The sequence below is a fragment of the Macrotis lagotis genome, chromosome 1 (genome assembly GCF_037893015.1).
Source record: "Macrotis lagotis isolate mMagLag1 chromosome 1, bilby.v1.9.chrom.fasta, whole genome shotgun sequence".
NCBI lineage: Eukaryota > Metazoa > Chordata > Mammalia > Peramelemorphia > Peramelidae > Macrotis > Macrotis lagotis.
The window spans coordinates 330,922,343-330,935,608 of NC_133658.1; the positions used below are offsets into that span (position 1 = coordinate 330,922,343).

At 37.9% G+C, this 13,266-nt stretch overlaps 1 protein-coding gene across 4 annotated transcripts in view; it reads left to right on the forward strand.

Moving 5' to 3' along the window:
- Positions 1-13,266, forward strand: part of TTLL11 (tubulin tyrosine ligase like 11) — a 301,263-nt gene that overhangs the window by 272,068 nt on the left and 15,929 nt on the right. The gene's annotated exons all lie outside the window — the stretch shown is intronic.

Genomic DNA, 13,266 nt, shown 5'->3' on the forward strand with positions numbered 1-13,266 from the left:
TTCCTGGGTAAGGAATATGTTATATTATTCAAGCAGTATTTTTTTCTTTATTTTCACAGAAAGCAGTGAACTTTATCATAGAAGATCTTTGAAACAATAAATATACTTTTTTTTTTTTTAGGTTTTGCAAGGCAATGGGGTTAAGTGGCTTGCCCAAGGCCACAAGGCTAGGTAATTATTAAGTGTCTGAGGCTGGATTTGAACTCAGGTACTCCTGACTCCAGGGCTGGTGCTCTATCCACTGTGCCACCTAGCCACCTCAATATACTTCTTAAAAAGCAATAGAATGTAAGGTCTAGAAGGGACCTGTAAGATTATCTTCTTGGTGTGATTTTGGGGCAGGAACTGTGAGAAAGGGGCAAAATTAGATGCATCTTTGTTTCCTTCCAATCGCTAGGATTTTATTATTTGATCCTTCTTTAGGAATTGGCTAGAAAATACCTAGGTCATATATACTTCTTCTGTAAGCTCTTTAGTGAAATCATTTTCCTAGGCTTGTTGTCTTTAAATTCTTTCAAGCTCCAATAAAGGCAGTTAAAACAAGACAGTGAAAGTAAGAGGAAAATATAGCAGAAAGGAGTGTTCCTTATGACAAACATGTCAGAAACAGTATAATAATTATCTATTGCTCTTCTGGGGACATTCCACTGCACAGATTGAAATCCACAAGAAAATTCCATTCAAGATAATTCAGCTATAATTCTACCAATGAAGCTGAACAGAAAATGTGTTGTCTTTATGCATTTAAAATTTCATGGAATAGGAATACCTATTCTAGGTAAATGAAATGACAGGAAAGATTCATGATGGAAAGAGGGAAGGAGAAAAAGACAGGAGAATGAATTCCAGCTTAACTTATTAATAGTCTCAAATGCAATTTCTATTTGATTAGAATTTTAGATGTGAAAAAGACATATCATTCCATCAACCCCCATGTTTTACAGAAGAACATACTGTAGTCTAAAGAAGTTAAGTGACTTATATAGGGTCAGAAAACTACTTAATTACAGAGCCAGGACTAGAATTTGGGTCTCCTGAGTCTCTGACTAATGTTCTTTCCACCCTACCATTAAAACATAGAACATATATTTTTTAATATTCCCAAATGAGATTTATTTAAGGATAGTCTTTATAGTTAATTGGTAGCATGTAAAAAAAGAAATTAAGAGCATATAATATTAAAAATTGATTGGGAGTTTAGGAAATAAATGTCCTGCCACCTTTCCTTCATTTCATACAAGAGATGAGACTAAAAGGGAATCTCCCCAAGGTAACATAGCAAGTCAGTCAGTAGCAGAGACATGACTATAATCCAGTTTTCTTGTCTCCCACGCCAGTAATCTTTTAGCCATACTATTACTGTGCATATATTTAATACTAAAGGAAAGCAGATGTTTTCCAGTGAAAAAAATTAATATTCAGTATGGAATAATTTTCCTGGCTGTCTGCAATGATTTGGCTTTGAACTGTCCTATTTCCACCTAGAAACCCCAGAATAGTTATTGCTTTTATTTTTGAATAAGAGCTCCAGAGTTTTTTCATTAAGTACTCAACACAAATGTAACTTTCTGAGAGAAAGAGAGAAAAATTAGAGTCTGGAATGGGCCATGTCCCTGCTACTGTAACTCAAGATGACTAATAGAATCAGGAGCCAGACTAGCAGTCACTGCCCTCTCATGACCCAACACATCTTGCTGAGCTGTGGAGTCATTTAGAAATGCACTAAGCTTGATTGGAAAGAAATTGTACTCCAGACTGGAAGTGTAATATTTTTTCCAGCAATTTCAGTAACCCCCAAATTCAGTTTAGAGAAATGCCTAACATAAAACCAAAAAGCCTTTTCATGAATAAAATATAGAAACTGTAAAGTGGGAAAAAATGTTTGCATCAAAAGTGTGATTTTAATATAGATATGTAGATTAGATTTATAAATAGAGTAGCTAGAGATAGATATATATTGGCTATCAAACTATCTCCAAGTATCTATATATCATATAGTATAAGATAAGTATATTTGTGTATATTTTATATATATTTATGTTACATATATAAACACAAACATATATGTGTGTATATAAACATACATATATATATGATACCAGACTTGTATCACTGATATATATATACCTATATAGTATGTATGTGTTATTAACATGCATACATATAAATGGTATTATGACATATTTAAAAATAGATATTCATATATGTAGAAATGACACAATATATGTCACCAAGAGTCATCTCCCAGTAGGTAAGTGGTCAAAGGATATGACTAGTCTTTAAAAGAAAAATTACAAACTACAAATAACTGTTTAAAAACATGTTCCAAATCATTTATAGTAAGGAAATAATAATAAAAAAAACACTCGAGGCTTCACCTCACATTTTGCAAATTGGCAAAGATTTTTTTTAAAAGCAACCAATGTTGGGAGGTTGTGGCAACAGAATTGATGGCATCCTAATACACTGGATTTTGGGGTAGGTTTTTTGTGAGATGTCAATATGCAAGGAAAATGATTAAACTGTTCATACCCTTTGTCTCAGAATTTTCGTTAGACATCTACTTCAAGGAAATTAAAGACAAAAGACTGTATTCCACAATATTCTTATCAACATTTTTTTTCCACACAGCATGTGTAAATAAGCATTTTTGTATTTTTCACCTATAGGAATTTATAAAAAGTCTTTTACCTTGCTTTGTTACTACACAGTTGAACATGTTGCAACATCAAACTGGTGACCAAAGTGACAAAGCATCACTACAGTTCTTGTAAAACTAGAGCTTCATTATTGGGGGTGGGTAGGGGGCAGGAGTTTTCCCCTCTAAAATTTCTTCCAGATTTAGTAGTAACTTGAAGATATGGTCTGGTGTTCACCCTACTTGCTTGTTTTAATTATTGGATTAGTCTGAAGAGGACAAGATCTTTTCTATGGCCTGAGGACAGAGTTGTTCAAAAGAGAGTGAAGGGATAGAAAGCAGATCAAATCCCAGAAGCACTGTTCAGTGTGGTCCTTTGAGGAGAAAACCAGGGAAGGAGGCTTCTGGGGTGAAGAGGTTGATGTCTACATCTCTTTGGGTTCTTCTGAAGCTCAACAATCTTGGGCCACAAAAGTTGCAAGATCTGGGGAATGCCTGAGAGGCTGCCAGAGACACAAGATCCAGGTTGGTTTTTCTTCTGTCATGACTGAGACATGGAGACACCACCTCCAGAGTTGCTTCCAGGCTTGGTAGCCAATGGGACTCACACACCAACAAGGCCTCAGAGGATCTGGGGGGAGAAATCAGCCTTGAGGAACCCATCAACAGGGTGGTGGGGAGGAGGGGGAGAAGTGATTGACCTAAGACCCAAGGACAAAGGACCAGGCAGGAAGTACTGAAAGTCCAGGGTTTTTCTGCCTCCTGTGACTCCTCAAATGTGTCTCCACTATTTCTTGTAATAGCAAAGATCTAGAAACAAAGCAGGTGATCAAAAAGCGAGGAAATCTCTCAGAAAACTATGATATCTGAATATTAATGGAATATTATGTACAATTAGAAGTGACAGCTAAGAGGTATCAGAGAAAACTGGGAAAACTTATGAGAAATTATGTGAAGCAAATAAACAAAACCAAAAGAATAATTTTCACAATGACTAAAATTATATAAATGAAAAGATCACTAAAAAGAAGTCAAACTCTGAATAATTTTTTAAAACAAAACTGTAGGGCAACTAATGATGCAAATTCTCTTCCTAGCAGAAAGGCAGGAAAGAATTGTATATACATTAGCAGATGTGGCCATGGTATTGGGTGTTTTTGATTAATTTGTTTCTGTTGTAAGAAAAGGATTTTTTAGCTCAGAAATGTTTGTGATGAATCCTTTGTAATTGAAGGCCAGATGAAAACATTTAAGTGCAGAAATAAAATTTAATTTAAAAAAAAATACCCAGCAGCTTATTCAGCATGAACCCAAAAGAAGAGAATCAGTTTCATATGGTTCACAAGAATTAGGCATTTTATGTGTGCAAAACAATGTGTTCACCAATCACTATTAGAGATACTAACATTGAATGAGGGTCAATCCCTGCCCTCCCAATATCTCACATTTTCAGAGAAGTTGTAGGATATATGTATAGATGTTTAAAATAAATTAGAATGTAAATACAATAGAGAAATATAAAGTACTATGAAATTAGATGAAATAATCACTATTGACTTCATGAGGAATTGGCATTTGACCTGGATTGTAAAGAAGTGGGGGGTATACTATCAATAGGTGATACCATAGGAGGGAGAGGAATTCTGAGAGTAAAGAATGGTGAGGAACAAAAGCAATTACTGGTTTTCAGGAGGATGACAAGTTAAAGTGAACAGACTGGATATTCCTTTTGGCTTATATTTTATAACTGTGCAGTAGGACCCTTGGGCTTTAATTCAGCATTAAATTAGGCAGAATTTCCAAGTTCAAAAATGCTAGAATACCCCCTCTTTAGACTTCTTTTTAAATAAGACATTCTAACTGGTCATTAAAAACCATGTAGCCAAAGGATATTTAATAGCAATAGCACTTGATGGTCATAAAGCCTCCTCACAAAAAGCCTTGAGGTGGGCTGGGCAGGTATCATTCCCATTTTATACATTAGGAAACTGAGGCTTGGAGTGGTCATTCAACTTCAAATGATAATTTCTTAGAAATGAAATTGTCAGGGGCGGCTAGGTGGCATAGTGGATAAAGCACCGGCCTTGGAGTCAGGAATACCTGGGTTCAAATGCAGTCTCAGACACTTAATAATTACCTAGCTGTGTGGCCTTGGGCAAGCCACTTAACCCCATTTGCCTTGCAAAAAAAAACCTAAAAAAAAAAAAGAAATGAAATTGTATGAAATCATTTTTTTGAACTCAGGAATTATATCTTTAATTTAATTTTATTAAATCTTAAACCCTGGATTAAACTTTTTCTGTATTTTGTCAGGTTCAATTCATCTCTTTGCAATTGAGTTAGATCTGCTTGCAAATTGATCCATATTTGCTTATGTCCTTAAATATGGATTTATGAAGATCATAATTAGCAGTAGAAATGAATAAACACATAAGAATTCAGACCTGGAATAGTTTGGCCTCATAACATACACACTTTCTCAAGAGATGCATAAAATCTTGGAGAATTAAAGGAATCTTAGAGGGGAAAAAAACAACAAAATTTTATAATTACAAAGGGTCTTAGAGATTATTTGGAGCTATCTATACCCCCTGCATCATGACACAGAAATTTCATAACAAAAAATTTTTAAATAAAGAGGTCAAATATAGAACTTTAAGGTTCATGAAACATATTACATTATTGCATTTGCTCATCATGTAAAAAGATGTACCATAGGCAATCACCTTCATTTCTACTACAACTTCTGTTGCTCCTACATTTTCTTTTTTCCTACTTCATGTAAGCTAAATTCTTTAAAAAAAAGACTTCTTTCTACTCAGAGTCATAACTAGGGTTGGGCAGCTGAGATCTTATTTAGGCATTGATATGGGGGAAGGGAGTTGCTTTCTTCCCACTGTAGGTCAGAGACCTGCCATCTACAAACTTATAAGTTCTCCACCAGCCTTGTGAGGATTGGTGGGGAAGGCCAAGTCTTGGAAGAAGGTATGCAGGGAGCCAGGTTTCAGGCCAACAAAGTTTTGAGAAAAGGGGAATGGAACAGGTCATCCCCACTTCCCACACAGCTTCATCTATAGTCAGACTTGTTTCAGGGACCTACCTTCTTTCCTCATTAATTCCTTTAGAGTCACAGGTCAAAATCTTTCCTCCAATTGATTTCAACCCTGCTACCAGGATTCCAAGTTATTTCTCTGATCCTACCTTCCATGCCATCTTTTCTTCTCTGAACATGTTTTTCTTGTGATGCTAATAACTGGATGGTCACTGACTTGTGCAATATCCAGGCTCAGGCCTCACCTTGACTGGCTTTGAACTCCTATCTCCATGATCAGTTCCCAAACCTCTCAGATCTAGATTGTAGTTGGCAGGAAGAAAAGCAAAGCAAAAGAGTCCCATATACCAGAGTCATGTCCTTGCTATGGGCAACAGGACTTGCCAAAAATGAAGGTCCACATTTCAGCAATTAGGACCTGTGTGGAAATTAGACTATCATGAGACAAAGCAAAAAAAGGGAAAACCTATGATAACAGGGTCTAGATTTATTGATATACATACAATCGTATATAATAGTTTATGTTTAGAATATATTGCAATCAAAAGATCTGGATTGGTATCCAGGCTCTTCTATTTTATGAGCTCTGGAATACTAACAGCTAACTTACTTAAAACTCTGAGTTTCAGCTTCCTTATCTTTAAAATAAGACTTGCATGGAGCCAAGATGGCAACAAAAAAGGATCGAGTCTTAGGAGCTCTCTGATAAAACTTCTAAACTAAGGACTCTAACTAAACTTTCGAGAGACAGAACCCACAAAGGGACCCAACGAGGCAGTTCTCCTACTCAAGGTAACCTGGAAAAGAGCAGAAAGGCTCTGCTCCTCGGGGTCGGAGGGGCGGGCCACCAGAGGGGTTGCCTGCCAGAGCAAAAGAATTTCAGCCTCCTGGAGTCAGCCCCAGGGCGCTGGGAGCCACAGCTCACAGCAGCAGGGGAGTTTCCTGATCTACGTCCTGGGGAGCACTGGGCACAAACTGGGGAAACAGCAGGGGACCTCTGCCAGAAGAGCCCAGCCCTCAGGGCACACAGTGAGCAGCTTGGTCTTTTGGGCAGCCCAGATCCAGAAACAGAAGCAGGCGGAGCCAGTAAGCAGGAGCCTCCAGGGCATGAGCCCATTGAGCTGAGGGAGGGGGGTGAAGAGAGACTGCAGAGCTGTGTCCTCTGTCCCTGGAACAGGACTCTGGGGCTCTGACCACATTCAGATCCTGATAGCAGTCTAGCCTCCCCCCCATAGAACAGCAGGGTCCCCCCCACCTCAGCCTCGTGGCAGAGGGGAGTGCTTATGGTCATTCACAGACCAGGAGGGAGGGCAGAGCCTCACATACTGAGACCCTTGTGGGAGTGTCCCAAAAGCTGAGGAAGCACCCCCAAACCAGGCCCAGGCTGGGAAAATGAGCAAGCAGAGAAACAAGAGGAAGACCATTGAGAAATATTTTGCAAATGAGCCCAAGAAGGATCAAAATACTCAGTCTGAAGATGAGGAAACACAAGCTCCTGCATCTAAAGACTCCAAGAAAAACAGAAATTGGGCTCAGGCTATGACATAGCTCAAAAAAGACTTTGAAAATCAAATGAGGGAGTTAGAAGAAAAACTGGGAAAAGAAAGGAGAGAGATGCAGGAAAAACATGAAAATGAAGTCAGCAGCTAAGTCAAAGAAATCCAAAAAAATGCTGAAGAAAATAGCATGCTAAAAACCAGCTTAGGTCAAATGGATAAAACAGTTCAAAAAGTTATAGAGGAGAAGAATGCTTTAAAAAGCAAAATTGGCCAGATGGAAAAAGAGATAAGAAAACTCTGAGGAGAACAAATCCTTCAGACAAAGAATAGAATTCAGGGAGATTGATTAATTTACCAGAAATCAGGAATCAATGCTTCAAAACCAAAAAAATGAAAAATTAGAAGAAAATGTGAAATATCTCATTGGAAAAAACAACTGGTATGGCAAATAGATTTAGGAAAGATAATTTAAAAATTATTGGAATACCTGAAAGTCATGATCAGGAAAAGAACCTTGACATCATTTTCAAAGAATTACTACAGGAAAATTGCCCTGATATTCTAGAAGCAGAGGGAAAAATAGAAACGGAGAGAATCCACCGATCCCCCTGAGAAAGTGATCCCAAAAAACCAACCCCTAGGAATATTATAGCCAAGTTCCAGAACTCCCAAGTCAAAGAGAAAATATTACAAGCATCCAGAAAGACACAGTTCAAATATCTTGGAGCTGCAGTCAGGATCACACAGGACTTAGCAGCAACTACATTGGAAGCTCGTAGGGCTTGGAATATAATATAACGGAAGGCAAAAGAGCTTAGAATGCAGCCAAGAATGAACTACCTAGCAAGGCTGAATGTCCTCTTCCAGGGAAAAAGATGGAATTTCAGTGAACCAGGGGAAATTCAAATGTTCCTGTTGGAATGGCCAGAGCTGAACAGAAGGTTTGATCTTCAGATACAGGACTCAGGTGAAGCATGGAGATTGGAGGAGAGGGGGGAAATATGAGGGACTTAATGATGATGAACTGCATGTATTCCTGCATAGAAAAATGACACTGATAATACTCATATGAACCTCCTCAGTTAATAGGGCAGTTAGAGGGAGCTTTTATAGTTGAAGCACAGGAGAAAGCTGAATTCGAAGATAAAATATGGTATAAAAATGGAGTCAATAGAAAGAAAGGGAAATGTAATGGGAGAAAGAAAAAGGAGAGGGGGGAATAGGCCAAGATATTTCATATAATAAGATTTTTCTTTATTACAATGAGCTATTGCAATGACATGGAAGCGGGGAGGCAAGGGGGAATGAGGGAACCTTTGCTCTCATCAGAGGTGGCTAGGAGAGGAAACAGCATATATACTAAATGGGGTATAGACATCTGGAGTAAGGAGGGGGGAGCAGGGGGAAGGGGTGGGGATGTGAATAAAGGAGGACAGGATGGACCATGGGGGGGGAGTGGTCAAATATAATACATTTTCTTTTTTACTTCTTGCAAGGGGCTGGGATTGGATGGCCTGTCCAGGACCATAGGGCCAAGTGGATTCTGGGCCTAAGGGGTGGTATTGGGGCTCAGGGCCTCTTGGCCCCAGGACCAGGGATCTGTCTGCTGTGCCACTCAGTGACCCTACAGCAGAGTCAGAGTGAAAGGAGAGAGAAAATATAGTGCATGGTAGTGGAGAAATAAGAAAGGAGGGAGTTGGGATCAGCAATGACAATGTTGGAAAAATATGGAAGTAACTTTTGTGATGGACTTACCATAAAAAATGTGATCCACCCATGACAGAGTTGTTGGTATTGGAACAAAGACTGAAGCACATTTTTTATTATTATTATTTGGGGGAGGGTGCAGGGCAAATGGGGCTGGGTGGCCTGCCTGGGGCCACATAGCAGGGTGATCTTTGGGTGTCTGAGGCCAGATTTGGACCCGGGTGCTTCTGGCTCAAGGGCCAATGCTCTATCCGCCACCCAGCCACCCCTGCTATTATTACTATTTTATTTTATTTTGGGTCTTTTTTTTTTCCTTTTGGTTTTTGCAGGGTAGTGGGGAATCGGGTGGCTTGCATGTCACATGGCTGGGTAATTGTTGGGTCTATGGGGCTGGATGTGGGCTCAGGTGCTCATGGCTCCAGGGCTGGTGCTTTGTCCATTGTGCAACCTGGCCATACCTACAATCATTACTATTTTTTTTAATTTTAAATTTTTTTGTCTCCCCTTTACTTTATCGCTCAAGCAAGTCTATATTCATGGGGGGGGGTATTTAATTTACTCTTAAACAAGAATATTTTATTGATGTAAAAAAATTTGTACAAAATGAGAATAAAAAATAAAATAAAATAAAATAAAGGAAAAAAATAAAATAAAATAAGACTTGCACTATCACCTGATTTCATTATGAGGACTCTCTTTGTAATTCTTAAAGCACTCCAGAAATTGGAATTATTATTATTATCCAGACCATCCTCATTATCATAGCTCCCCTTTGGTGATTTTTTTTACAAAGTACTTTGCCATCCATTCTCTTATTTGGTCCTCCCAATATTGCAATATGTTGGGTGGGGTAGGTGAAGCTCATATAAACCCAATCATACAAGTCCTGGACCTTAGAGATCAAATTCAACCCCCCTTACTCTATATCAGAGAAATCACATCTTAGTAGAGTTAAATAAGTTGCCTAAGATCACACAGAAGTGAGTGTTAGAACTGGGAATAGAACTCAGGTTTCTTGAGAATTCAAAGTGTCCTCTCACATCATGATCACCAAGTTGGTAAATAATGGAACCAGGACTGAAAGCAGAGTCTTCTGATTTCCTGCTTAATAATCCTTTCTCTGTATTTCTTAGGAATGCAGGGACATTAGAAACTTAAATCTAAAATGAATTGTGACTTTCTCTATTGTGATACAGTGATTTTCCTATAGTGATTCATATTACCATTAGAAACCTTGAAGTCCAGATTATATGGAAGGCATTTTATTTCTTCTTTCCCACCTTCACTCCCTTCTCAAACACTTTCCAACTAAAGAAGATTTGCTTGCTTGAGACTCAGAGCATATTGGTATATATTAGACTTCTTTCCATTTGCCATTCTGAGGCCAAGAGGAGCTCTCATCATCTAGATTTTATAGCTTTTTACTTGTGGGGCCAATTACTTCTTTGCTAGTCTTCTCTGTCCATTAAAGCAGCTTGTGAATACCCCAGGATGTCACTGGTCTCATCCTGTTCATCAAATGTCAGTCATTTGCCCTTCAGGTTATTTTGAACACCATCTTTCACTCTGGTCATAAAATGAAATTGTGAAACAAATTCTATGTAGAGAAAGATCATGACATCCAGAAGATACATGTTCTGTTTTTCAAGTTAGGCACGTAAGTCCCTTAATCTTTCTGAGCTTCTGTTTCCTCATTTGTAAAATGAAAATTAAAAATGCTTGCACTGTCTGCCTCTTAAGGCTCCCAGTCTTGCTTTGTCATCATAAAATATTGTATGAGTGAGTTATGACAATGATGATCATAGGCTAAGAGACAGAAAGACCCTCTAACTTCATTTTACTGAAAAGGAAACTAAAGTCCAGAGAGATTAAATGACTTGCTTCAGTCACATAGGTAGTAAGTAGGATTTGAATCTTGGTCCTTTAACTCCAGATGCTGTTTTTTCCAGTATATCATGTGGGAAGAATTGGTGGTGAGATAATGCTGATGGTGGTGATATGGTGGTGAAAGGAAGTCATTCCTTATAGAGAATTCCTTCCCCTTCAATAAAAGGGTTTAGGGCATGAGTAAAGTGTAAACCATGTAACCTGTGGCAAACAATTTCACTTCCCTAGGATTGAATTTCCTCAACTGTCAAAAAAGGTTATAGTTAAATAGCTAAGGTCTCTTGTAGCGCTGCCAGTCTATGTTCTCTTCTAAAATTCTATATTCTGTGTTTTAGCATTCCAAAGTCCATTTCAGTTCTTAAGTTGCCATTTCCTATATTATGTATTCCAACATTCTAGGTATGAGCTTTTCCCTTAGAGCTATCATTCTATGCTCTGTGCAATAGCATTCTCTGTTTTAAGATCCTCTTCGGTACCAACCCTGATTCTCTTCAGATATGGTGGGGGGAGTAGTTGTTGTTTTTGTTTATTTAGTGGAAAGATTATCAACTACAAATGAAGCAAGTAATTGGGGAAAGTTCTAAAATAAGGAGAAAATCCTGCTTGACTTGTATTGTGGAGGAAGAAAGGGGAGGAAATAAATAGTAATGTGTTTGCTCAGTCAAAAGGGCTAAGAGGAGGATATATGCAGAAAAAAGAATTGATCAGATAGATCCCAGAGCATATAAATAATATAGGATTTAGAAAGCTAGCCAACTCCCAACTTGGGTTAAATGAATAGAATGAATGACCTCCCCTAGCTGGACCTTTCCAAAACAAAGACCCTAATTTGAAACATATCCTTTCTCTCCCCAGTTCCCTCCCCAGAGCCAATCTTGTCTAAGATGCTGTATGAAATGCTGTTCTGGTTTGGTACCATCTTTCCCTGAGAGGGCTGACAGAATCTAAGGCTTGCCTAGAAAAGATTTTCTTTCTACTTTCACCAGGAAAGACTTTCATGCCTCAGTGGAGAATTTTGGAAAGAGAGGAGGCTTTATTTTTGACTGTGACATTGATTGTTTAGATTTTAATGGTTCATTTTTGTAGTATAACTGGATTGGACTTGGAGTCAGGAAACCTGAGTTTGAATCTCAGGTCTGCCATTTTTACTATGTAATCTAGGACAAATAGCTCAAGCAGTCTGTCTTATAACAAGCCTTTAGAGAGAGTAGTCATGGAATGAGTACTAGACTGGGAATCAAAAGACCTGGTGGGTTCAAGTCTCAACTCAAATACAAACTATGTGACCATGGACAAATCATATCACCTATCTGACCCTAAATTTCCTCATCTCTAAAAGAGATAACACATTACCTATTTCATGGTAATAATTTGAAAAACACTTATATTAATAGCATTATCAGAATGGGAGTTACTGTTAATATCTTCATTTTTAGTTATTCTTAGTATCTTGATTACTATTATTGCTACCTCAATACTATTATTAGTATTCTCATTTACAAGGTCTTCATGAAGCTTCTAGTTAGTAGAGCTGAGCCTGAAACACAAGTGTTTTGATTCTATATCCATTATGCTCTCATAGTCTATAAAACAATTTGTAAAAGTTTGTTAAAATCTGGAAAATTAGGATAGCAATCAGTCTAGCTTATAGGAGTATTGTGAAGATGAATAACTACTCACATTTTTATTACATTACATACTTCTCTGTTGTACATCATGTTAAATATTACTGCAATAACTTCTACATAGAGCTGGCAAAATGATCTTCCCTATGTTTAGGTCCAATGATATCACTCAGGGAACTCAAAAATTTGTAGTTCATCCCTGCCTTAATTGAATATTTGATATCCTCTGTCAATTAGCTCCATCTTTCCTACTTAGTTTCATTTTGCATCATTCCCCTTTCACACACATTTCTACTAAATTGATTTGTAAGTAGTTTCCCCAAACTCCGCACACATTTTATTGCCTTATTGTCTGAAACTCATTCCCTTCTTAGCTCCATTTTTAGAAGACTTTTCTACCCTTGGACACCACATCATTCATGAAATCTTCCCTTGGCCACTCCATTTCTCTCCCTTCCCTAGTGTTTCTAGAGCCCTCTGTCTGGATCTTTGCCCCCATCACATTTTACCTTGTGGAATCCTCTTCTGGGTACATGTCATCCTCCTTATCCCTAGTAAATGGTAGGATCTTGGAGAACGAGAAATATGTAATTTTTTACAAAATCTTGGTGTCCTCAGTACCCTGAAAGATTCCTTGAATATAAAATATGTTTAATAAATGTTTGTTCAATTAAATCAAATCCTCATTTGGCAGTTGAGGAAACCAAGCCTTAGAGACTTGTCCATGGCCATTCATCTAGTATGTGTCAGAGCTACAATTCATACCTAAGTTTGGTAGACTCCAAAGTCCAGTGCTCTTTTTCTTTCATCATACTGCCTGTCATTGAGTTCCAGGGGAAAAAAAATAATGTATACAAA